The 25,670-nt window shown below is 60.5% G+C and overlaps 1 protein-coding gene and 1 long non-coding RNA gene across 5 annotated transcripts in view; one reads left to right on the plus strand and one right to left on the minus strand.

The window, feature by feature from the left end:
- SKI (SKI proto-oncogene) overlaps positions 1-25,670 on the plus strand; it is a 70,673-nt gene that overhangs the window by 26,860 nt on the left and 18,143 nt on the right. The gene's annotated exons all lie outside the window — the stretch shown is intronic.
- On the minus strand, positions 16,221-18,717 carry LOC123597046. The gene is made up of 2 exons (XR_006711929.1): positions 17,887-18,717; positions 16,221-17,147 (listed from the first exon to the last, which is right to left on the minus strand). It is a non-coding gene; the product is annotated as an uncharacterized LOC123597046 (long non-coding RNA).

Genomic DNA, 25,670 nt, shown 5'->3' on the forward strand with positions numbered 1-25,670 from the left:
TTGGCTCAGGTCATGTCTCGCGGTTTGTGGGTTCGAGCCCCGTGTCGGGCTCTGCGCTGACAGTATGGAGCCTGCTTGGGCTCTCTCTCCTTTTCTCTCTGCCCCTCCTGTGTGTCCTCTCTCACAAAATAAATAAACTTAAAAAAAAAAAAAAACCCCAAAATATATATTTGGTAGTACTTAACGGTTGAAGGCCATCTGGGTCTGGAGGGTTGTGGAGAAGGTTTTAACTAGATGGGGCTGTGCAGGCTGCCTGCTCTTGGTCAAGAGTTTGCTCTCCAAGTAATTGGTCACTTTGTCTATGCCGTCAGCTTTGTCGTCATAACGTTGTTCGTAATGTTCCCTTGTTAGTTTCTAACTAGCTAGAGAAATAGTGCTGAGGCCTTTCACGGTCCTGATGCTGACTGACCATTTTTAATTCTTTATCCCCCCCCAAGCAGTCTAGCTGGAGGCTTAACAGTTTTACTGATCTCCAAGAATCGGCTTTGGTTTCACTGATTTTCTCTGTTGTTTTTCTGTTTTGTACTTCGTTGATTTTTGTCTTGATCTTTATAGTTTTCTCTCTTTGACTTGCTTTGGGTTGAGTCTGTCCTTGGTTCATAAGTTGGAAGCTGACTCAATTATGTAAGACCTTTCTTCTTTTCAAATACTTGATTTTCTCCTAAGTCCTGTTTTCAGGATTCTACACAGATTCTGATGTGCTGTGTTTTCATTTTCATTCCATTCAAATACTTTTTTTTTTTTTTAATTTTTTTTTTTTTCAACGTTTATTTATTTTTGGGACAGAGAGAGACAGAGCGTGAACGGGGGAGGGGCAGAGAGAGAGGGAGACACAGAATCGGAAACAGGCTCCAGGCTCTGAGCCATCAGCCCAGAGCCCGACGCGGGGCTCGAACTCACGGACCGCGAGATCGTGACCTGGGTGAAGTCGGACGCTTCACCGACTGCGCCACCCAGGCGCCCCTCAAATACTTTTATAATTGCCCTTTGATTTCTCCTTTGATATATGGGTTATTTAGAAGTGTGGTACTTTGCACATATTTGAGAATTCTGCAGAGATTTTTTGTTGTTGTTTTCTAATTGAGTTCTGCCTTGGTCAGAGTACACGGTTCGTATGATATGGGCCCCTTTAAATGTACTGAGACTTGTTTTCAGTCCATTATTATGGACTCTGTCTCGGTGAATGTTCCCTGTGCGCTTGACTAGGACCTGCGCTGGGGGCGGGGGGCTCTGTAAATATTGGTCAGGTCAGATTGTTGATGGTGTCGTGTGGTGGTGCCGTTGTGTCTTTGCCGATTTTTTTATCATTGCCCGATCAAGTTTTATGGAAGAGTGTTGAAGTCTTCTAGTGTAATTGAAGATTTGTCTCTGTGCAGTTATATTGGTTTTTGCTTCGTGTGCTTTGTAGCTGTGTTATTTGGGGCATTAATGTTTGTGCTTTGTGTCTGGTTACTTGACTTTTGTATCCCCACGATCCTCCTCCTCCTTGTCCCTAGTTAACGTTCTTTGCTCTGAAATTGACTTCGATACTAATATAGCTATTCCAGTTTTCTTTGGGTTGTTGTGAACATGGCAATCTGTTTCCATCCTTTTTTTTTTTTTTTTTTTTTTTTTTTAAGATCTTATTTTTACGTGGTCTCTGCGCTCAGTGTGGGGCTCAAACTCACAGCCCCAAGATCGAGAGTCACACGCTCTTCTGACTGAGCCGGCCGGCCGCCCCTGTCCTTTGTGAATTCTTATGCCTGTGGCCGTTCTGGTCAGTTTTAGTGGCTGACTCTTACTGTGGTTCGTGTTTTCCCACTCGTTTGGCTGCACATCTTTTGAAAGTGACGTCTGGTGCTGCACGTTCCTGTGTCTCTGTCGGTCTTCTCGGGCTTTGTCCTGAGGTGCGGTTGAGCTACTTGGAGATAGCTTGGCCCTTACCGGTCTCTCGGGGTTTGTTAGGTGGGTCCAGAGCAGACCTCCTTTCAGGGCTAACTGGACAGAGCCTTCCTGAGTGGAGGACCGCCCCAGTTCAGAGGTTTCCCAGCCTGCCTGGTGGGAGCCTCAGGTCCTGCTCCCCCCGACCCTGTCGGTGCCTTTGTCTGTTCCTTGCACACGTGTTCTGGTCTTTGCTACCGCCCCCACCCCCCCACCGCGTGTGTCCCTGGACCGCCAGTTCCATCTCCTCAGCTCCACCGAAGCCCTCGCGACGGTGAGCTGGGCGGGTGGAGGGCTCGGCGCGATTGCTTCCGTATCTTGGGGTCACTGTGCTTGCTTGTGTGTGCCTTGAAGGCAGGCAGCTGCTGGGCCTTGTCTGGCTTTTGGCGCCCCCAGATCCTGGAGGCAGGGCTGATTGGCCCCTGTGACGCCATCCTGGCTGCAGATGGTTCCTCTCGTCTCGTTGTGGCTGTTGTCTCCCGCTGAAATCGACTTGCGGTTTCTCTGATCAGGTACTGTCTTCATTAGCGACACTGGAGAAGGAAGGCACAAAGTAAGGGAGCTGCTGTCCTTTTGCTCGCTGCGCACATCGGCAGCACGGGAGGCGCCCTGCACAGGCAGGGGCTTCCGGCAGAGGTGACTCACGACTTTGGGGGCGCCTGGGTGGCTCAGTCGGTTAAGCGTCCAACTCTTGATTTCGGCTCAGGTCATGATCTTGTGGTTCTGTGAGTTCAAGCCCCACGTGGGGCTCTGTGCTGACGGCTCAGAGCCAGCTTGGGATTCATTTTCTCTCTCCCTCTGTCTCTGCCCCTCCCCCCACTTGTACCGTCTGTCTCTCTCAAAAAATGTAAATAAACTTATAAAAGACAAAACGAACAAGAAACAGCTCAGGACATTGAACGACAGACCCTTGGGGGTGACCTCAGCTGGAGGAAGGAAGGTGAGCAAAGCAAGCTGAGGTAGAAGGTTCTAGAAAATCGCTGAATTGTGCTGACTGGCGTGTCCATTGTGAGCGGGTGTATTTTCCTTTTTGCAGTAATTTTGGCTGCATTAAATTCGTTTTGTTACCATCTTCATTACCGCCTTTTCAATTTTAGTCGGAATTGATGATGAACAAAGTACCATGATTTTGACTATTCAGACTAGCAGCTGCATCAAGCCAGCGCTCAACCAGCCTAGTGACAGGCGTGGCGCTCCTGTGCTCTCGGTGACACCTGCAAGGACGGGCTGTGTCCACGCGCTGTGGTGACACCTGCAGGACCAGGGTTGGTGTCCTGAGCTCTCGGTGACACCTGTGAGCGCAGACAGTGCCGGCGGTCGAGCTGGCTGTTGGGGCAGGGGTCCTACCCTTCCCGTGAAGCGCCACTCACAACTGGGGGGGCTCAGCCTGAGCAGAGATACAACTGAGTGTTTTGGCTTGTTTATCAACATGTCCGGACAGTGGGGTCCCTTTAAGACTGAGCAAGTTCACGTTCATGGTGCTCTTCAGGGAGGAGCAGGGCAGTAAGGGTGACCCGTACTCTGTCAGGTGAGGGTTGTGGCCTTTAGAGACCACCTCCGCCTGGGCTGAAGGCACGGTCGGCGGTTTGGGGGCTTGGCCGGGCTGGGGGGGGTGCTGTGTTCTCATGAGCCGCCTGGGGCAGGGGGCTCTGGGGAGCGACGGGGCAGCGCTCCTCCGCTCTCATCTGAAAGGCGTTGGGTGCGTGAAGTGGGTGCTGGGCAGTGGCCGGACCACAGGAAAGGCTCGCTCTGGGGAGGGAGCACCCCCCGTGGCTCTCGACGGGTCCGACCCCGTGCCCGAGCATGCTTCAGGGACGACGGCCTGGGCATCCTGGTGCCAGGTGGAATCATGAGCTTTGTGCTTCCAGATCGTTCTCGGTCACAGGTCCACGGTTCTGCTGCCCGTGAGTGGGTTCTCTGAGCGGAAGCACCTCTCGTGTCCGAGGACTTGGAAGCCTCTTACCTTGGTTGGCGTTCAGAGCTTGCATCAGAGGCCCCCTCAGCGGGAAGGCCGGCTGTCTTCCCGAGCGGCCTGGGCCGGCCCCAGCTCTGTGGTCAGCTCTGTGCTCCGTGGCCACTGCTCTAGGGACGGCGGCTGCTGGGGCTGCCTCGATGGGGGCCTTGCGGGCACGGTGGCTGCCACACCCAGCAGCTGGCCCCCCAGCGGACGTTGCTCACTCCTGCCAACTGTCTGTCCCAGGGCGCTGGCACTCAGGACCCTTCTGAGGGTGCTCCACGGAGCTGCTGTCCCTCCCCGAAGAGTCCCTGAAGACCCCCACCCCCACCCCCACAGCCAGGCCTGGGGCAGCAGCTCGGAGAACGAGTTGTAGGGCAGGGCCTGAGGCCCGGGAATCTGGTACTGTGTTGTATGTGCTCATGTTCTGGGTCTTTCCTGACACCTGGCTGGCTGCCCCCACTGTGTGCACCCCCCACCCAATTCCTTCGTCCAGGCTTTTGGACGAGGCCACGTGTTGGTTCGGCGCCTTGAGCGAGCACACGGGCAGGGGCTCGTGCAGGGAAGCAGGGCCTCGAGCACTGGTGCACCTGAGTGTGGCACAAGGCGCCCAGCACGCAGGGTGGGGAGGGGACGGGCGCTGGCCGCATCTCGGCTGTCGAGGGGCGTTTTGCTTCCTGCGTTGGCTCTCTGCTGCGTAAGCAGGACCCTCCCAGGCTTGTGGCTGTGTGGGGGGCACCGCCTCCGCAGGTGGTGCCGAGCTGACCGAGGCCGAGAACTCTGGAGAGGGTGATGAGGAAGCAGGCGGGGCCGAAGAGTCTTGCCCGGCGCCCACCGCCTCCGCCAGTCACTCGGAGAGGACCGTCCTGAAGCACAGTGATGTGGTTTGGGAGATGGGGGTGAGTTTTCCTGCTGGGTTTCTAACACGGTTCTTTCCCTGGTCGTGTGGGGTGTTTTACCTGACTCGCCCCAGGAGGGCTGCAGAGCAGGGGGGGGCCGGGGGGCCCTGCGCATGCGTGGGGTAGGGATGCGGGGGCATTGCCAGCCCTGGTGCTCCTGCCCCGGAAGTGGCTCAGAGCCGGCCCAGCTGGGCCGTGGCTTGGGGGTGGTGCCGGCTCGAGTCCGTGGTGTTGGGGGTCCATCCACCACTCAGGACCGTGACCGGCTCCCTGCTGGTTTCGATGGTCCTCTCACACGGGGGCCTCGGTGTGGCTGTGCTGTCGGGGATTCCAGGGGAGCACACGCCTGACTCTCGCGCCCTGCCGAGGTCCTGCTGTGATGTGCGTCCCGTGCCTCCGGCCGGCACATCCCTCGTAGGCCGCTGCCCTTAAGGCCTAGGGAGGCCACGCAGAGCCGCGGGGGCTGGAGGGCAGGCTGCGGCAGGCCCGGTGAGGGCCTGGGGAGCTTCCGAGCTTTGCGAGAGGACCCAGATGCGAGATTCTGCTCCCCGGGCCGTGAGTGACCCGTCTAGCTGGTGGTGGACTTGATGGTGATAGGAGCACGGACTTGGAAGGGAAGCACGCGCAGGAGGAGCCTGGGGTGGCCGAGGGTGGCCGAGGGCGTCCTCCGCCGGCCCCGTGACAGCAGCACAGGGATCGTCCTCATGCGCTGCCTGTCCCACACAGCACAGGGACTGTTGGGGGGTGAGGGTGGGCGGCCCCCTCATGAGGAAGGAGCGGGTTTGCTTTGCTGGCGAGCACTAGCCCGGGGCAGCAGAGGCCAGTGCCTGGCTCACCTCTGTTTTTCTTCGTGCCCGTTGGGAGGGGACACACCCGGGGTGGGCATGTGAATCCATGCACGGCCCTCCCCGCTGTTGGCCGCGCCCTGGGCGGTCGCAGTGTCTGCAGGAGAGCCCATCTGCTGGTGGGTGCGGTCACTCCGGGGCCTCTGCCTCTTGGGTTTCTATCCTTTCTGGTTCTCGGCGTGAGCAGGTCTGGGAGATAGCGATCACTCCGCCCGATGCCAAGGGCTGGATGCAGCCTGGTGACCTGCGCCGGCCCCCTGGGATTGGGGGTGTGGCCGCAGGTCCTGGGCTCTGTCCCCATTTACAAGAGGTCAGGCGGTCACAGAGGGTGATGAGGCCTGCGGGCCCCGGGCCTCCATCTGGTGATTGTAAAACGGGCAATACACATTTTTGGAGGGGGTATGGTGGAGAAACAAACTGCAGACGGTGTCAGGGGCCGCCCTCTCTGTGCCCCCCCCCCCCCCCCCCCCCCCGCCCCGGGCAGACACCTTTGTGGCCTTTTTCTCCTGGTGTCTATGCTGAGGGTGAAAAGTTCAGGCCGTCCCATCTCCAGAGGGGCTGGGGGTGGGGCAGAGCCACACGCCCGCTTTCCTTCCTCCTGGTCCCTGAATCATGAGGGTGGCCGGGGAGGGCTGGTCCGACTGTGGGAGACCCTTGAGCTGAGGTGGCGGACCCGTGTGCCCTGCTGGGCTCTCGGCCGGGCCTGGGACGGGCGGACAAGTTCACCTGAGCCCCCTCCCCCGCTCTGGCCCTGCCACCCGCAGGCTGGGGCTGTGGGGATGACCGGGACCGTCCTAGTGGTGGCCCGGCTGGCCCTCACGCTGCCACCGCCCCTTCCCCGCCGGCTTTCCCCAACCCGTTCAGGAGGATGGCGCCTGACCCCGGAAGTCTGCTGGGGCTGTTGGGTGACGTCCTTTCCCAGACGGCCTCCTTCCTAAGGGTGCGGGGTTGGGCTACGTGAAGCCCCGTGTCACTGGCCTTCCTTAAAGGAGGGCCTGTTTGGGTTCCTGCTACTGCTCCGGGCCGTCTGGGGATGGGGGGCCAGCGTGGGGATGCGCAGCACGCGGCTGGCGGCTTTGTGCTCTCTGTCTGCCCCACAGTGACCCGGACGTTCCTTCCCTGTATGTCGAGCGGCTCCTGCCCCCAGAAACCTTTGTTCCCGTGAGCCCACCATGCTGGGGGTGCCCCGCCACTGCTGTGCGCCCCTCCCCCCGGGGCTCTGATGCAGCCCTCGTCCTCTCTGAGGGGCTGCTGGTGGCTGCCTGGAGCATGGGAACTCGGGGGACCCTGGGGCACCCCCCCAACCCCCCACCCCCACTCCAGGTTTCCTGCTGAAGGGCCAGGAGGTGCTGACGACAAATGTCTTGGCTTGAGAGGCTGGTGTGGGGGAAGGGCAGCCTGGCCAGGTTCCCAGAAAGCCACTTCTTGAAAAGGGACCCCATCCCCGATGCCACAGGCAGACCAGGTTCAGGGAGGCTGGGGGAGGAGGGCTGAGCCTGCCCCGATTGGTTGTTTCTTTTTCTCCAGGGGGCAGTGGCCCCATGGGCAGGTGCAGGGCCAGCTGAGCCGAGGGGCCCGGGGAGGGTGGCCTGGCTGTGGGGGCGCCCCGCCCCCACCCCCTTGCAGGCCCTGCAAAGAGCCGGGTCGAAAGGTCACTGCCTTAATTTTTGTTGCCGCCTCTGAGTTCCCACGACCCTCGCCCTCGGCACAGACGGGCAGGCTGGGAGCTTTGACAGGGCCTTTCAGGGGATGAAAAACACGCCAAAAGGTCAGAATCGCAAGCCACCAAGGTGAAATGTTTCAGTAGCTTAAAACTGGCGTTAGGAGTTGCGAGCAAACACACATGTGGGTCCAGGTTTCGGGCAAGTGGAAACCAGAGCTCGTCCTAAAGCCCAGTGGCCTGGAGATAAACAGGGGGGGGGGGGCGGCTGTTCCCTGGACCCCCCGTGCGAGTGGGGCTGGGTGTGGGGGTGCGGGCCGGCCCAGGGGTCCGGCGGCCGGCATGCGGGCACCAGCTCGGGCACAGGGAAGCGTCCTTTGTGATTTAAAACCAAATGATGGAGGGTGAGTTAGTTCGTGTTTCTGCATTGTGACTGATGGTCCCCAAAGCCCGTAAATTAAACACTGCCGTGTCTCGTAAATATTGTCCCTGCTGTAATTACATGTTTGATCAAAACCGAGTCTTCCCTGTTGCTGTTTTAGCGTGTGGTCTGCAGGGTTGGAGTCTGATTTCTCTCCCCTCTCCTTTATCCACATGTTCCGGCCCTGTTTCTCTGGACCCTGGAGCAGACAGGCTATTTCTGCTCACGGGAGGAGGGCCGCTGCTGTGCACCCCACCCCCCCAAGCAGCCCTGGACCCCACGTGACCTCCACGTGACCCCCCCCGCCCCCCCAGCTCTGTGCAGCCCGCCTTATTAGATGTGTTTCTTCCTGGGGGGTGGGTCAGGTGGCAGGAACCCCTGGTCTTAAATCAGGGGGGTGCCTGGTAGTAGTAAAAGTGATCACCGGCCAGGGGAGCACCTGAAAACACAGGCTGCTGGTCCTTTCCACCAGGAAGACATTTGTTACATTGCCAGCAGCCCCGAAGCCCAGATGTCTGACCCCCAGGCTTGCTCTTTCTCAGATGGCCCCTGAGGCCATCTGGCCCTTCACCAGTCCGTGCCAGTCCCGGGGTCTGTGCCGTGAACCCGGGACTAGGGCTCCCGGGGCTCCACACCCCAGGCCTGTGGGCTGCTATTCTGCCTCTTGGCCCCGCTTTTCTGTTTGCATCATTCTGGTAGATTCTTGGGCGTGCTGGTATAGACAGGTGTGAGCCAGGCTTCTTGTGCTTGCTCTGTGGGTGAGACGCAGCTGTTGCACGGACCTTCCTACGAGCGAGACGGGCGAGACGGGGCAGGCTGCCTGCTTCCTCTCTACTCTGCGCCTGCGGTGGGGTTCCGCGGTGGGGTTCCGCGGTGGGGTCCTGCGGTGAAGCCCAAGGACTGGCTGCACCCTGTAGGGGTCGGAGCGCTGGCACTCCTGAGGCACGAGGCTGGGGTAGAAGAGTGACGACACACGGTTCCTGTGGATACGTCACCCTGGTCGGGGTTGGCTGTCCAAGCTGGCTGCGGGCTTGGCCGCTAGGCCTGCTCTCAGCAGTTGTCTTCATGCGGCCGGGTGCTGTGGGAAGGAGCCTCGAATTTAGGCGTCAGGGAAGTGGCGAGGAGGTGGCCGGGCCACGTTCTGGTCACGGAAGCGGGCTGTGCCATTCTGTGCTTGGGAGGACGTCTTGACCCTGCTCCATCGGGCATGGCGTCCTGGGGGCCGAGGCCTGGTCTGGCCCCGGTCAGGCCCCTGCCCGTGGGAACCTGCGGGGCAGAAAGGCTGCCGGAGGGGCAGTTGGGACGTGGTGTGCAGGGGGATCCGGGGAGCGGTGTGCTTCAGGCCCCTCGCACCCCCTGTCTGGAGGAGGGGAGTGGATGGGGGGGAGGTCTGGCTCTGGGGGAGCACCCGCAGGGCTCGTGTGCCGGGTCGTGGCCCCTGGCAGGGGCTGTCACAGCTTCTCGCCGTGTGGGACTGGCCGGGCAGCTTAAGGGGTGGCCTGCGTGCTCCGTGCTCCAGAGGGGAGTGCCCAGCCAGGAAGGAGGGGCAGGGGTCGGGGGCTGTGGTCAGGGGGCATGTCTTGGTGTCATTCTCCAGACCTGGGTGTGGTTGGAGGTGGCGGGTGGCCTTCTGCTTTTCTGGAAGAGCCAGGTAGGGGTGCTCCCCTCCTTCCTCCCTGCAGCTCAGCCCCCGCCTGGCTCCCAGTCGCCTGTCTTTCCTTTTTCTGTGTTTGTCGGGAATGGGAGATTGTTCACAGGCTAGAAGTGCTGAAGTATTTGGGGAAACCACCCTCACACCTCTGTTCTGGTTTCTTCTCTGAACTGCCAGAGTGTTTCTGCTACAAAGCTTGTGTGCACTTTCCCGTGATTTGGCACAGATGGGTGCCACACGCTCACGTCCCTCCGTCTGCCCACGTGATGCCTGAGGTTCTGTGCCCACACTGGCGGTGTGTGTTCTGGTGTGTGGACAGCCTGTCCCCACCCCCCACCCGCCCCGGGCTGCCTGGCTTGTGTCCATCCTACCCCACGCAGGCAGCCCCGGTGACGCCTGGCCACATGCAGCCTGCGATGCGTTTCTAGAAGTGGGATGCCAGGTCAGGGACCCAGGAGGTGTCAGTCAGTGGGACTTGCACGGGCGAGGGCCACTCCCATGAGACAGGCCGTGTTCTAGGCACTGGATGCTGAGGAACACTGACTACACCCCCTGGCCCTGCTTCTCTTGCCATATCCATTTTTTGTTAAGTTAAAAAAAAATTAAGGAGTGCCTGGGTGGCTCAGTCAGTTAAGCATCCGGCTTCGGTTCAGGTCATGATCTCGCGGTTCATGGGTTCAAGCCCTGTGTCAGGCTCTGCGCCGACAGCTCAGAGCCTGGAGCCTGCTTTGGATTCTGTGTCTCCCCCCCCCCCTCTGCCCCTCCTACATTCGCACTGTCTCTCTCTCTCTCTCTCTCTCTCTCAAAAATAAACATTAAAAAAAATTCCACTTAGCGCACAGCGTAGCGTTAGGTTCTGATGCACAACGTAGCGCCTGCACATCCACGTAACACCGCCCTCGTCGCGACAGGCGTAACCCTTCGTCCCCGTCGACCTGCTTCGCTCTCTGGGGACATCAGTGTGGTATCTATAGTTAGGGTCTGTTTCATGCTTCACCTCTTTTCCCTTTGCCCATTTTGTCCATTAAATTTCACCTATGAGTGAAATCCCGTGGTATTTGCCTGTCTCTGACCGACGGAAATTTTTTTTTTCTTACTGACTTATTTTGCTTGGTGCTGTGCTCTCTGGTTTGTCCATGTTGTTGCAGTCGGCAAGATTTCATTCTTTTTTAAGGCTGAGTAACGTTCTATTTATTGCGTGTGTTTGTGTGCGTCTATAAGCATACGTGTGTGTATGTGAGCGTATGTGTGTACACGTAAGCATACGTGTCTGTACAAGTGCATATGTAAGCGTACGTGTGTGTACGTATAAGTGTACGTGTGTATATGTGCGTATACATAAGCGTACGGGTCTGTGTGTGTATATAAGCACATGTGTGTATGCGTGCATATGTAAGCGTACATGTGTGTATAAGTGTACGTATGTGTCTGTGCATGTGTAAGCGTGTGCGTGTGCATATGCGAGCGTACACATGTGCGTACATACACCTATAGACACGCACCTGCACCATGTCTTGCGTGTCCTCTGGTGGACTCTTCGACTGCCTCCGTATCTTTTTTTTTTTTTTTTAATTTTTTTTTATTTTTTTTTCAACGTTTATTTATTTTTGGGACAGAGAGAGACAGAGCATGAACGGGGGAGGGGCAGAGAGAGAGGGAGACACAGAATCGGAAACAGGCTCCAGGCTCTGAGCCATCAGCCCAGAGCCCGACGCGGGGCTCGAACTCACGGACCGCGAGATCGTGACCTGGCTGAAGTCGGACGCTTAACTGACTGCGCCACCCAGGCGCCCCCGACTGCCTCCGTATCTTGCCTATTGTTGGCAATGCCGCAGTAAACATAGGGGTGCACGTGTCTTTTCGAGGGAGTGTTTGTGTGTTCATTTTGTTTTGTTTTTAAATGTTCATTTTTGAGAGGGAGAGAGAGACAGAGCGTGAGCAGGGGAGGGGCAGAGAGAGAAGGACACAGAATCCGAAGCAGGCTCCAGGCTCCGAGCTGTCAGCGCAGAGCCCGACGTGGGGCTCGAACCCACGAACCGTGAGATCACAACCTGAGCCGAAGTTGGACGCTCCACCGACTGAGCCACCCTGGGCGGCTCAGGCGCCCCTCGAGTGCGTGTTTTTGTGTTCTTTGGGTAAATACCCAGTAGTGCAGTTTAGTGGTGTACGGTATTTCTATTTTTAACTTTTTAAAAAGTATTTATTTATTTTGAGAGGTGGGGGAGGGGCATGAGGGGGTGGAGAGAGAGAATCCCAAGCAGGCTCCGCGCTGTCAGCACAGAGCCCAGCGTGGTGCTCCGTGTCACAAACCATGAGATCCTGACCGGAGCTGAGATCAAGAGTCGGATGCCTAACCGACTGAGCCACCCAGGCGCCCTCGTATTTTTAACTTTGGAGGAGCCTCCACACTGCTCTCGAGTGGCCGCACCAGCGTGCACTCCCCGCAACGGTGCACGGTCCCCCTGTCTCCACATCCTCGCCGACACCTGTTGTTTCCCGTGTTGTTGATTGAAGCCAGTCTGGCAGGTGTGAGCTGGTGGCTCCGGTGGCTGTGAGTGGCAGTTCCCTGATGATGACGGGTGTGGGGTCGGCACACCCATCCTTTCGCCCTGCCTGTGGCCGGCGTGTGGCTGCGCCCGCTGGCCTCCTCTTCCAGGGGGCACGGTGCCTCGGTCATGTCGGATCCGCGCCGTCCTTTGCTTTCTTTTCTGGTGGCTCAGAGTTTCCTGGGTCAGGCACCGCTCACCCACCTGGGCGGAGACGGCCACGTGGGAGACAGCCAGGGTTTGTCCAGCCAGACGGGATCATCTTGGGGCCCCACTGTGGGAGGGCAATAGGCCGACTGGCCTGGGGCAGAGGTGGGAACCCTGGTCAGGTCCCGTCCTGAGAGACGTTTCGGGAAGGACCACAGGCCGTGTGGGTCCCCCGCTAGCTTGCGGAGTCACAGAGCTCCCTCTTTGTTTTCCCGCGAGGAGGACGCCCCCACCCCCGGGTGCTGCCGAGGAGGCTCCTCCGAGATAGGCGTGGCGGGACCACAGGGTACTCGGTGGTCCTCCGGCCTGCTTTCAGGCTGGGGTCTGAGTTTGCACTCTTAGGTCGGGGGGCTTGCCCCTCTGAGCCCCCCGGGGCAGGAGAAGGGTTTAGGGGGCTTGGTTTTTCCATAAACATTCTACCGCATCTTTAAGTGTTTGCCAGAAGCTGCAGAGGGGGCCCGGCCTGCGGTGGGGACAGGACCGTGCAGCCCTGCCTGCCCCAGGTTCCGTGGGAGAGGCCTGTGCACACCGGTCCACAGTCCCCGGACACCTTGGGCCGCGGAGACCCTAGGACTGAGCAGTTTCATTTGGCTGGTTTGGGCTCTCCTCTGTGATCCTGGGGAGTTGTCCTGTGAGAGCCTTCGTGCACAGGAGCCTCTAGGAGCTGGTGTCTGCTCAGGCCCCCAAAACCTCCTTCACTCGCTGCACCACCCACAGCCCAGGCGCGAGGCCCGGGTTCCATATCCCCCACGTTGAGCTTCTAAAGGGGGTCTGCCCCGCCCCTGCTCCTGGGGGCCCGGCTTAGCGGCGTCACACGGTGGGTCAAAGCACCGGGACCCCTCTCCGCTCTCTGAGGTCATCTGCTGCAGTCAGAGATCATCTCAAGAAAGGAGCCTTATGCAGGCGGCCCGGACCCCAGAGGCAAGTCGGGAGCCTGGAGGCCACCTGCTCCTGCTGCCTGGGGCGGCCCGCAGGGACTCCGCATCCTGGGGCCAGTGGTGCGTGTGGGCTGTGCGCAGGAGGGGTGCCGTGGTCTCCCCTGCGGGCGCGTGGAACGGGCGGCCTGGGGCAGCTGTGAAGGTTGGAGCTCTCCCGGGAGTGTCGGCTTCCTGGTGGCTCTGTTCTCACGACTCGTCGGCTCTGCTGGTTTTCTGTGGAAGGGACCGAGACTTCTTCCTGTCGCTTCTGTCCCGATATATTCAGGACCCGGCCTTTGAGACCTTTCCCGTTTGCTCTGGAATCGGGGGTCCTGGGGGTCCTGGGGCTCCTGTGCCCCTGGTATGTTTGTAATGGGCGTCGAGTGTCGGCGCCTTTTGTCCTTTGCTTCCCCGGCAAGAAGGGTATTGAGGTGACTGAAACGTGGGGAGACTCCCAACGAAGGGGCCCAGGGGGCAAGCACAACTGCAGAGCATGGCCTGTACTTCTCTGTCTCTCCTCCCCCGGGGGCAGACCTGCCTACCGGTCCTGTTCTCTGCTTCCTGCCTCAATGGCCCAAAGTAGCTGCCCGAGCCAAGCCTTCACGTTCAGTGTGCCAGTAGACGCCGGTGGGGGCGGGGGGCTGCTCTTGAGATAGGGTGGAGTCTGTGGCCGCACCTGGTCGCTGGAAGTTTGAGCCTGTAAGCTGAACGGCAGTGAGCGGGCTGTGGGTGCGTGTGCTGGTTCAGGCTTCAGGTTGTTCATCCTTGCTGGGAGGCTGTGAGGTTCAGCAGCTAAGATGGGGGGTGTGTGTGTGGGGGGGGGAAGGCCCTGGGACCAGACTAGTGGCCTTTTGAAAATCTGTGGATTTGTATAGCTGACTTAAAGACCGCTCCCAGCAGAGAAATCCCTATGCGGTGGGTCCCTAACCAGAGCGGCTCGTTGTCCTCAGAGCAGTGGGCCTTTCCTTCTGCTCCAGAGACCGATGCCGTGCTGGGCCCATAGGCCTCTGGAGAAGTGGGAGGAGACTGAGTAGAAGCCAGGGTCCTGGGGAGGGGCTGTGCAAGTTCAGCAAGCCTGAGATAAGCCGTGGGTTTCCTGCGTCCGAAGTCCAAGCTGCGGGCCACCACGTGGCCTCCATTGGTTAGTTCTTGACAGGTGCACAGTTGGCGCCCCAGCAGACGTGCAAGTCAGGCGCGATGGCCCCTGTCCATCCCCTCTGTGTCTGCTGGCAGGGCACAGGTGTGTCCAGGGAGTGGGCGTCCCTGCAGATCAGCCCCGGCCTTGCGTGGGGACCCTGATTTGTCTCAGCCAGACTAAGCTGGGCTTCCTGTGACAGCTGGGCACGCCCCTCTCCGTGCAGGGAGAAGCCATCCAGGCCTCCCCACGGATTGGGCGTCCACTGGAGGGGTGGTGCTGTCGGAGTCCTGAGGGCTGTGTTCCCGTTCCCGGTGCCTTGGACCGGAGGGTCGTCACTACTGTTGCGGCCCTTGCCTTGACCCCCAGGAAGCTCAGGCCAGACACCCAGAGCTTTGTGGCAGCATACAGGGAAGGTGTCTGAGACAAGGTGTTCCTGTGGCCTTTGGCAGGAGGTGGGAGAGGGCAGCTGGGTGGAGCCATGCTTCTGCTCGAGGCCGGACTGGCCTCCCTTGACCTTACCTCCTACCTTCACACACTGCGGGTGTTTCTTGAGCAATTGCCATGGGCCTAGTGTCTCTGAGGCCCCAGGGCCACCCTCGGGGCTTCCTCCGAGCCCAGAGGGGAGTGGAGATGCCAGAGGCTGGCGGAGCCCTCCCACCCCCACTTCTGTTGTGCGTGACCCTTTGGGGGGACTTAGTGGCCAGTGACTGGACAGTCACCTGAATTCCTGCCTACCTGGCTCTCGGTCCTGGAGAGCTGTCTCCCCCCCCAGCCCCCCACGAGACCAGGCGTGCGTTTCAGCCATTGTCCCGAAACCCCCGCCTTCTGGCTGCTCAGCCTTCCTCCTGGGGAGTGTGGGCCTGACGGACACCCTGGCGGGAGGGAAACCACTACAGAGGGGGCAGACCCCCCCTCCCCCATCTGCCCCCTTGGCCTTCTGCGAGCACCTTCTCTGGGCACCGTGTCCGCCAACCCTCCCCCCCCCCCCCCCACGCCTTTGCGCCGGGGGCCTGCCCGGCCCCCTCCTTGTTCCTGCTGCCTGCTCTTCTCTGGGCTTGCCAAGAATGTTGGGAAATGGGGGGGCACAGGAAATGCCTCCTTCCCTCTGAGGACAGCCCCAGCTGCAAGTGGACGGAGCGGGGGAGGGGCACGGCCAGTGGAAAGTTGTTCCCCCGCCAAGGCAAACCCGCAGTCCCAGCCCTGCACACAGAAGGGCTCTTTCTCCCTAATTCTGGTCCATTGTGAGTGTCCTGTGGGGGAGACCGAGGGCCTGCGCGGCCTGCTTACTCGCAGCTCTCCCGAGACAGTGAGCTGTTTCCTTTCAGCTGTTGAAAGGGGGGTCCTTTAAAAAGCAGATTCGGTGGGGACCCCCGCCCCCAGCCGTCTGTGTCCTCGGCCGAATAGGAGACACTTGGCGCCCCACAGCCCCTCCTGTCACCATCCCCAAGAGAGGGGCCTGGGCATGCCCGGTCTTCACCGGAGGAGCCTGGCTTCCTGGAAGTGTGCTCTCAGGGGTGACTCCCCCTGCACAGCCCGGCGGGCTCTTGGCTGTGGGGTCCTGGTGGCCTACAGAAAGTGCTCCTCCTGGAAGCGCCCCGGGGGCTGCGCTGCCCGACCCCTCACCCATCTCAGACGAGCCTGGTCTGCAGCACGACCCGGGAGAGGCTGCTGTTGGATATTTAAAAACAAAACCAGGAGACCCTGATCCGTGTAAGTAGATATTCGAAGTGCGGCGTCGCAGGAGGTGAGGGTCAGCGCGCAGGGGTCCCGGGTGGGCCAGTCCCCGCAAGGAGCAGAGCCGGCCCCAGGCTCGATGCAGGGGTCACCGCCGGCGGTCTGTGGTAGACGGGGCTGTCGGGAACCATGGACGCCCTCGTCTTCCGTGAACCCGTCCCAGCTGCCTGCTGCGTTATTCCAGGGTCTGCGGAGGGGCTCTCGGCCTTGCCGCCCAGCCGGGCTGCTGACGTCGCCAGATGGTTTCCTGGGAGACCCCGCCCTTCCCTGCGTGGCCTTTGGCTCCATGCCGCGAGGGGCGTAGACACCAGGAGGGGGCGGTGGGTGGTCAGGTGGCAGGCCAGACCCCCCGGTGCAGGGATGTCACCGGACACTGGCCTGGCAGCCTTGGCGAGTACCTTGGTGACCTGAGCCCAGGCTGCCGCCATCTGCCAGGCCCGCCATCCTGGGCGGGCCTGCTCCCAGCCCCCCTCTCCTGCTGGTGCGGGGGGCCTGGAGTCCGTCCTTGGACGGTCAGGAAGGGGGCATTGGGGGTCTTTGGGCCTAGTGACCAGTTTCGGAAATCTAGGAGACGTTCTGTTTTACGGGCCGGTCCCTGTTGTAGGGCGGGCCGTGTTCTCCCTGCGTCGGCACCTCGGAGGTAGCAGAGCCTGGGTCGACCCATTTCTCAGAGGGAAAAGCTGGTGTGGTCCGAATTCTTCTCAGGTCTCCTGCCCCAGGCCTCTCTCACGCACACCGTCCTGCCCTCTTAGGGGTCCCTGTGAGCCAGGGTCCACGTGGGCCTGGTGTCGCCCCCACCGCCACCTCTGTCAGGGCTGCAGGCAGTGGTGGCCCAGAGCCCATCAGGCTTCTCGTCCCCTGCCCGCCCCACCTCAGACAGGAGGGGCCAGGCCCCCTGGAGACCTTGTTTGAGAGTGACACGTGCATTTTTGCAGAGTGTGCTGTTTCGCTGGGTTCCTAGGGAGAATGCGCATTGCTCGGGATGGACCCTTGTGGTGGCCCTGCCTTTCTGCCTTTCTGCGCGCTGGTCAGAGCCCTGGTGGGGGGGTCCAGTGCCTGCTTCTGGGCCGTGTCCGCGATCAGAACGCACTCCTCTGGTGGCGGACCCGCCGGCCGTCTTTCAGCCCTGGCGCTTGGGACGCTCCGCCGGTGACTTTGCCGGTTGCTGGCCAGCCTCGTTGCCACGGCCCGGAAGTGGAGGCGGCCCTGCGGGCCCGGCAGCGCCCCCCTGTCCTCTGGGCTGTTGTGTCGGTTTCTATGGAGAGAAAACAAGGAGGCGCTGCCGCCACTGCCGCGCGGAGGAGGCGGAGGAGGGGAGGAGGGGAGGAGGCGCTGAGGAAGCAAAACAGCTCTGGCAGGGGCGGGGCCGCCTCTTCCTGGCTGGGACAGAGAAAGTGCTGGTCTCCAGAGCCGCCCTGCAGCCCCCCTGCAGCCTGATGGCTCCCTCTCCCCTACACACCCGCCTCCTTTGCTGACTGCCCTGGGGGGGGGGATCTGCCCTGGGTGGGGGGATCTGCCCCGCGACCACCACCACCACCCCCCCCCCCCACAGCCCCTGTCTGGTGGCGGGAGTGTCCGGCTGGGTGGAGACAGTCCCACAGGGTCTTGCCAGTGCGCCACGGTGATGACCGGTGATGGCCAGACCAGGGTCTCTCTCCCTTCCTGCCCACACTTCCCTTCCGATCCCTCGCACCCAGCCGCAGCCTCCTCGCTTGGCTCTGGGTCACCCTGCCCCGCTCGGTGCTCTTTGCACGTACGGTGTGCCAGGCACCGCAAAGGTAAGGGGCCGAGGCAGCGTCCCCCTGCTCATCTGGGCCACCAGCTCCACAGGTGTCTTCTCCCAAGGGCCCCTCCCCTGCTGGCCTGCGATCCACAGCAGGGAGGGTCCCCAGGCCTCTGCGCCGAGGCAAGGTCTCCTCCTGGCCGGGAACTCAGGCACTTATGCTGCCCAAATACCTCCGGGGAGGGGGGGGTGGTGAGTTCCCTTCCATTACCTGCCGCCCCGAGGAGGTCTGGGGGTGGAAAGGTGGGCCTGGACGTGGCGCTCCTCTGTGTCCCTGGCCGGAGGGTGGGTCGGTGCTCGGTTTCCGTTCTGAGACTGTCCCCGCCAGTGGCCAGTGCAGAGAGGGGAGTTTAGGGAGACACGCATGCTTTTCTCCACGAACGCACACGAGGCCTTCCTGGTGACAGGAGCAAGAAACGGTTGTACTTTGTAAGTTGAACTAGGAGCACAGAAAACCTTTTTGATCTTGCTGATGTGTAGTTTTATTCCCGTGTGGACCTACTGGAATATTCTTGAGCCTCGCTGGGCAGTTTGATGCAGCGTGCTTCTCTCTGGCTCCGGTTCAGAGGTGGCCTTGGGCGTAGCAGAGCCCGGCAGCTGCGGGCGGGTGTGGCCTCTGCTCTCACTCTCTCCAGTGAGTTTCCATCTTCCCTGACGTCAGCTGGATTTTGCATGGATTTGCAAGGTGTTAACAAGTGGGCTTAAAACTCTAGCTCTGGAAGATTTTGTTTTGTAACAGATTAGAAAATGGCTTCCAGGGTCCCATGCCTGGTGTGAGGGGAGGCTCAGCCGCGAGGCGCCGGGCTGGGCGGCCTCTCAGGCGACACTTGCGGGTCCCACACTTCCTCTGTGGGAAGCCTTTGCCCAGGATCCTGAGGGACCACGGTGGCCACCGCTGAGGCCGTGTGACTGCAGGCCCCGCATTGATGTGCACGTCAAGGACCGTGCGGGGCCCCGGTCGGGGAAGCGAGAAGGTGCCCAAACCCAGACACAGAAGGTTCCCTCTTCTCTGCAGTGTTTTCCAGCTTGTCGCAGTGGTTTTCATTGCTGTTTAAGGTCCTTTCCGGTAAAGGAAAATTAAAAAATTTAGGTTACTGCCCTAAGTTTTACTGTTGGGCTTTATATCGTGCAATGCCAGGGGCGCCTGGGTGGCTCAGTAGGTTGAGGTCGTGATCTTGTAGTTTGTGAGTTCGAGCCCCGCGTCGGGCTCTGTGCTGACAGCTCAGAGCCTGGCACCTGCTTCGGATTCTGTGTCGTCTTCTCTCTCTGCCCCTTCCCCACTCATGCTCTGCCTCTCTCTGTCTCTCAAAAATGAATAAACGTTGAAAAAAAAATTATATTGTGAGATGCCAGTTTTAAGTGCACACACGAGAGTATGTAATTCGAATGCAGGGTCACTGGCATCACACAGTTTGTGTTCTGTGCCTGGAACACGCGTGTGTATTTCCTTATTACCCGGAACAGTGGAAACACAGCACAGAGCTGACTCGGCCATTTCTCTGTCACTTCCTGCTACATGCACGCGCCACCAGTACCCTCAACCCTGCCCGACCCCCCCCCACCGCTTCCCCACACATTCAGCTGGGCAGGGGGACCAGGACGGCCCACAGCTGCGTGTGGGGCGGAGCCCTGGCCTCCTGGGGCTGGGAGTGCCCGGCGGCGACGCAGGGTCTCGCCCCTGACTCTGGCTGCTTTACCTCCCTGGAGTCACCGGCTCCATGCACGCCCCGTTGTCCCATCAGACTCCACGATACAGAACATTCTATCGAAGAAGAGGTTACCGAGCATCCCTGGACAACGTCCGCAGAGCATTAAACCGCGTGTGCGCGCTGCCTGCCCCTGGAGCCAGCCGGGGGGAACGTCTTAACTTTTAGATTAAGAAACCATCAGAGGCCCAGCTTGCGAGCACCCAGAGGGCAGGCCTCCCCAGACCCTCATTCCCACCCTCCGCCTGCCTCCGGAGCTGCTGTGGAGGCCAGATGTCCTACAAGGGGTGCTCCGCTCCTCATGTGAGCGTTAGGCTCTGGGGGGCCTGGCGGACTTTCCTGTTCCGAGTGGACGTCACTTGGGGATGTGTTTTTTTTTTTTTTTTTTTTTTTTTAATTTTTTTTTTTTTCAACGTTTATTTATTTTTTGGGGGACAGAGAGAGACAGAGCATGAACGGGGGAGGGGCAGAGAGAGAGGGAGACACAGAATGGGAAACAGGCTCCAGGCTCTGAGCCATCAGCCCAGAGCCTGACGCGGGGCTCGAACTCACGGACCGCGAGATCGTGACCTGGCTGAAGTCGGACGCTCAACCGACTGCGCCACCCAGGCGCCCCAAGGGGATGTGTTTTTATTTAGACCCTGAAGACTGGAAAGTGTTGGCTCCTCACAGGAGAAGTTTCGTGGCCTGAGGGAAGTGGTGATCTCCCGGGGTGGGCACCTTAGACTCCCGGAAACATCACCCACGGACTCTGTGCCACGGGCCCCGCCTCGAGGGGGACTGCTGGGTCTGCCCCAGGGACGCAGGGCCTGGAGCCAGGCAGTGCTCCCCACCCCCCCAGCCCACTGCAGGGGGTACCTCCCCTGAGTGTGTGTTAGCTGCAGGCTTCATCCTGGGTGGGGGGCAGCCGGGGGGCTGTTTTAGAGCAGAGATGCCTCATCCTTCTCGCCCGCTACTTGGTTTGAAGCCTTTGCTCTTGGTGGCTTGCAGGGTGAATTGGCTGCAGGGTCACCACTGAAATGCAGGTCTGGTGGGTGAAGTGCCTCGAATGTCACCGTTCCCGTGTGTGTCTCCTGGGCGCTAGGGAGGGAGGCGTGGGGCTGGGGCCTGTGGGGCCCTGTGTCTCCTCCGGTTACCCCGGGGTGGGGGGCTTGCCCATCACTGCCCAGGGCTAGCAGCGGCTCTCTGTGCTTGGATGGAGTCAGAGGTCATACTTGGTTGGTGGTAGTTGGCCTCTTGGGGTTGGGGCAGGGCCCTTGGGACTCAGGTGGTAGCCAGCCAGGATCTGGGATCCAGACGTGGGCTGGAGTTTGGAGTTCTTTGTCCTTTGGCCCTACCAGTGCGCCAGCCAGCGCTGTGCCCGTGTTGCAGGCGTGCACGCAGATGCGGCCGCCCCGCTGGGCCGGGAGTGTCTCTGCCCCCTCCTCCAGGATGCCCGCCGCCAGGTTCCTCCTCCTCCTCCTCCCCCATCCCGGGCCCCCATGCCAGCCCTCCCGCGGCTCCGTCATAATCGAGCTGTTATGCATAATTCATCGAGGGTGCTGAGCCTTGGAGCCTTTGTGCGTGGGAAGAGGGGCTGAGCGGATGGAAGGCTTTCTCTGCACGGAGGCTTGGCAGGCTTGGGCTTGCTGGCTCTCCAGGCCCAGCTGCTGCTCCTGCAGGGGCGGGTGACGGGGTGAGATGGCACCTGGAGAGGTGCGTGGCCGGGGACACAGCCCTCACGTGGGGCCGGTGGCCTCGGGGGTCAGCAACTGTGGTAGGGCCGCCTCTCGCGTGTCCTGTCTGCCTGCCGGTTCCTCTCTCTGAGGTTAAACGCCTCCCCTCTGCTCCTGGCCAAGGCCCTGGGAGAGGCACCGGCGTCCTGAGACCTGTGGCTGGCGTCAGGTTGAGAGTTTCAAGGAGTGAGAAGGCTGTTTACTGGAAGGCGGCCAGAGGCAGGAGGCCGCCGGGTCCCCGAGGCCTGCGGGTGTGGCTTCGGCTTGAATTCCGTGTTGGCTGGGTCTGAGGATTCAGCAGCGTCTCCGTCCGCCCCTTGGCCGGCATCTGGGCCGATGTTCTGCAGGGACGTGAGGGGGTGTCCGTCTTTCCAGGGCCACCTGTGACCCTGCCCCTGGCAGCCTGACTGCATTTGTGTTCAAAAGAAGCGTCTTCTCACGTTTTGCTCTGTGAGAGGCCCCTTAGGCCCCTGGGGTGGGGACAGAGCTGACCTGACCCCTCCTTGAAGTCGTCGTCGGGATCCCCTTGTTTCAGACTGTGTCACCCACACCCCGTATCAGCCCCCAAAGTACCTTCTCGCCCGGCGCCTTTTCTCTGAGGCCTTCCACCTCTGACAGATGACAGGTCACACAACACATAGTATACGCGCCCTCACACGCTCGTACACGCTGGACATACGTGCACACGCCCACACACACCTCACAGATGCACATCCGCACGCGTCCTATATGGGCGCACCCACGCGCCCGCACACGCTATACGTGTGTGAGCCCAAACTCCTGCACACAACATACATACGTGCGCCCACACGCCTGCACACACTACGTACACGCACACGCGCTCGCCCACGTTCCTTGTGTGAGCATGACAGGCGTCAGTGTGAATCAGGGATGTGGTTTTTGTCCTGAGCACAAGGTCAGGTGATGGGGGCGTGTGGGAGGTCACCTGTAGATTTAAGGAGAGCAGCCGAGGGCTGTGTGGGGTCCACACCCCAGACAGGGCTTGCAGACCCCTGAAGGTCAGAGGGTCACCAGGACCTGCAGGGAGGGTGCTGTCCACGTGGGAGGCGATGGAGACACCACACAGGTGGTGAGGGGGGCAGCGCCACGGCGGCCCACGCACGTCCTGGTGGCAGGTGCGGGAGGCGAGAGAAGGGGCTGGTGACGGGAGCCCCCGGTGGGGGAGGGGTGGGTGGGGGTCAGGAGGCAGGAGGAGGTGGCCGCTGCCCTCTCTGCCTTCAGTGTTCCCTGTTGCTTCCACGTCAGAGGCAGGGACTGGCCGGGGCGGCCGGGGGCCGCGGTCAGCTGGGGTGTCCGCAGGAAGGTTCCCGGGCAGCTGCAGGCCGTGCTGCCCCTGGCCCTCCCTTCCTGGGCTGGGTCTGCTAGGGCCACCCGAGTTTGCTGGTTGTTTGTGCGGAGGCCGGTGGGGGAGGAGGGGCGGCCCTCCTTCCGGAGGGGCCTCCGTGGGGCACGGGCCTGCCGCCCCGGGTCTTAGCCAGCCGGCCGGGGGAGCCGCGCGTCCTCCGCTGCGGCCCGCGCTCTGTGCAGCGTTTGCAGTGACTCTGGTGACTCTGGATGGAGGGCGTGTTTGTCTTCGTCGTCTGTGGTGGGGGCGGGAGGCCGGACGTGACAGCTGGGCGCTGGGGAAGGACCCTCCCGCTCACCAGCTCCCCCAAAACAAGAGTATTGGGGAGCATTAAAATAAGCCCTGAAACAAAAACCATCGATTTTCAGAATGGCTTCATTGTTCTTGGAGTCCTGTTTTGTTCTCAGTCCTTCCGACAGTTACTTTCCAGTGACTTCTGAGGAGAGGGTCCATCCCCCCCGACGTTGTCCCCCTGGGCACCCCCCACGCACCTTCTGATGCTACCGGTGAGGTTCTGCAGGGGCGTGGGGGGGCCCACGGGGTCAGGATGGACGTTCTGCGTGGGAACCCATTCTCCGTCTTGGCTCCAGTGGGCGTCTCCGATCGGGGTCTCGCACCCCCTGGCCCGGTGGAGGTGAGCCTCCCCCTCCCCTCCTGAGAGCAGTTGGGCCGCAGGAACGGCGTATGGGCCCCCCAACCCTCCCGAAGTCGCCCTATGCTTTTGAGGGTTTCTTTGTGTTTTGACAGACCGGCCGGTAGGTGATCCCCGAGCCCGGCGGGCCCCGGAGCCTGGAGCGTCCTTCCATCGTGGTGCCAGGCCAGGAGCGGCAGGGGTCTGGGCGTCCTTGGGGAAGGAAAGTACCAGCTGGTGCCATGAGTGCCAGAGCCCTGGCGAGGAGGGTTTCTGGCCCTAGTGAGGTCCGACTCCTGGGCGAGGGGTGCGAGGTCTAGCATCGGTACCTGCGTTTCCTTAGAGGGGACCGGCTTACTCTCAACAGCGTGGAAGTCGCAGAAGAGTTGACCTACTTAAGTTTTTTTTAAAAGATCAAGGTGAATCTTTAAAATTGCTATTTTCACTTCATTTTGAGGTTTGGCGTTGTCTTGCAAATTTAATCTGCTTCCCCTGTACCACAATAATCAGAAATAGGTTAATTTAAGTATAATATGAAACATGAATTATCCCGTGGAAAATATTAATGGTACTTATAAAAATAGCTGTGCATATTCTAGAACTGTAAAATCTTCAGGAACAGTCCATAATGTAGATCTTGGGCTGATTCAGGGTGTCTCCAGCTGGGGATTCAGAGTTTACCCGTAGGAGACGGTGGAACTCTGTCACAGAGCATCTCCTGTCCCGTTAGAGGACATGATGGGCCAGGAGGCCCTGCCCCTGCTCAGGGGCCGAGCAGGGATCGCAGGCCGGGCGGGGAAGAGGACGCCATCCCGTGCTGTGCCTGGTGGGCTCTTCCCCGGGGGGTTTGGCGGGGGGCTCCCTGCCCGTCGCAGAGCCCGGCATGCCCCACGGGGGGAGATCCCAGCAGCACGGGGCGGCTGTGGGCGGTGCGTTGCAGGCCACCTCTCGCCCACCTTGTGCCTGTCCGTGGACAGGCAGGTGTGACTGGAGTCCCCCCGTGTTCATATGTCCTTGTGCTCAAGGATGTGCAGACCCCTGGACCCACTGAGAGTGCCACGTGATCGCCAGAGGGCATGTGTTGGGGACATTTGTTCCCGTTGCTCTCAGGACCCAGCTTCCGTCACGGGCCCCCGCGTCTGTGGGGATTTGCCACATCGGATGCTGATGTGTCCCCACACGTCGTGGCCCCAGAAACGTGGCGCCCGCTTGAACTTGTCGGTGGTGGCATGACGGTGTTGACCTTGAACCTGGAGTGTCAGACTTCCATTCTGGTCCCCCTTCTGCCTCACCTCTGAAACCTGAGGGCCTGCCTCTCCCCAGTCCCGGAAGGTTCTTGGCCACCGTCCCTGCTCTCTCCTCCTGGAATCCCTCCCTGTCTCTTCACGTCTGTTCCCACCTCTCGTGTTTTCATCTCGTTTTTCTCTGCGCTGCGTTTGAATAATTTCCTTGAGAACTATTTTTATTCTGGAAAGTTCTGCTTTTTTCCAATCTGTGTGATCTTTTTTGATGTCTTACTCTTTTCTCGCATTTTTTTCTTTGCGTGTTTACTCATTTTGAGCTAGGGCTGTTACAGCATTTCTACCCGTTGCTCTAGCGGACGAGGCCCTGGGGGCCGGCCCGCTCCCTGCGTCTGGGGCCGGGGCCGGGTGCTGGCCCCGGACTCCGCTCATCTCAGCTTCCGCCGGGGGCTCTCACAGGTCCTCGCGGGCCCGTTCCGTAGTCGCGGGTGGGCTGGGGACTCGGCGGTCTCCCTCCTCCCGGTACAGGTGGTTGGGGGTCTGCCCCTGGTGGTCGCCGCGGGCTACCCTGGGTTAGCGTGGCTGACGCATCACAGGGCTTTCTTCATCTTTGGTCCCGGGCGCTTGGGCTTTTCCTCCTGAGCTCAGCCCCGTGTCACGGGGGTGTTGTGCTGTGTCAGAGAAGACTGTGACGTTTGGAGTGGTTGTGGAGGACGACTCCGGGCCCCTCGACACCGTGAGGCTGAGCAGCGGACGTGGCAGGGTGCCCCCCGCCCCGCCCTGTTCTGTGGGGGTCTCCGCCTGACGGTCTCCTTGCTGATGCTTCTGTGAAGAGTTTCCGTCTCTCACTTTGTGGTCTTGGCTTTTTCCTGCTGACCCACGAGTGATGGGAAACCACACAATGAGTTGGACAGTCAGGCCCCCAGCACTTCCGCTGGCCCCCTCGGCTCCCCGCAGAGCCCCAGCCCTGCGCCCCCTGTGGCCTTGCTCCGGAGGGTGAAGCCCGCGGGCTCTCGTCCCTGGGCTGTGGCAGTCTCGGTGAGGTTGATGTGATAGAAGGTTCCGGTCCCCTGGAACCTGCGGGCGACCCAGACGCTGGGCCCCGCCTCACCCGCCTCTAAACGTGCAGCCGGTTTCCAGTTGGACATGTCACTTAGTGGTTGAATTGCGTTAAAATCTGCCTGTTGGAAAAGAATTGGTTTTTAATTCAGCGTCTAGGAAATGGCTGCGTGTGTTCAGGCTCCTAGATGTGGTTTTCCTGTGACATCTCTACCTGCTAAAAACGCTCCGTCGCAGTCAGACACGACGTTGCTGATCTGCGAGAACTTCGGGCGCG

Source organism: Leopardus geoffroyi, chromosome C1 (genome assembly GCF_018350155.1).
Source record: "Leopardus geoffroyi isolate Oge1 chromosome C1, O.geoffroyi_Oge1_pat1.0, whole genome shotgun sequence".
Classification (NCBI taxonomy): Eukaryota; Metazoa; Chordata; class Mammalia; order Carnivora; family Felidae; genus Leopardus; species Leopardus geoffroyi.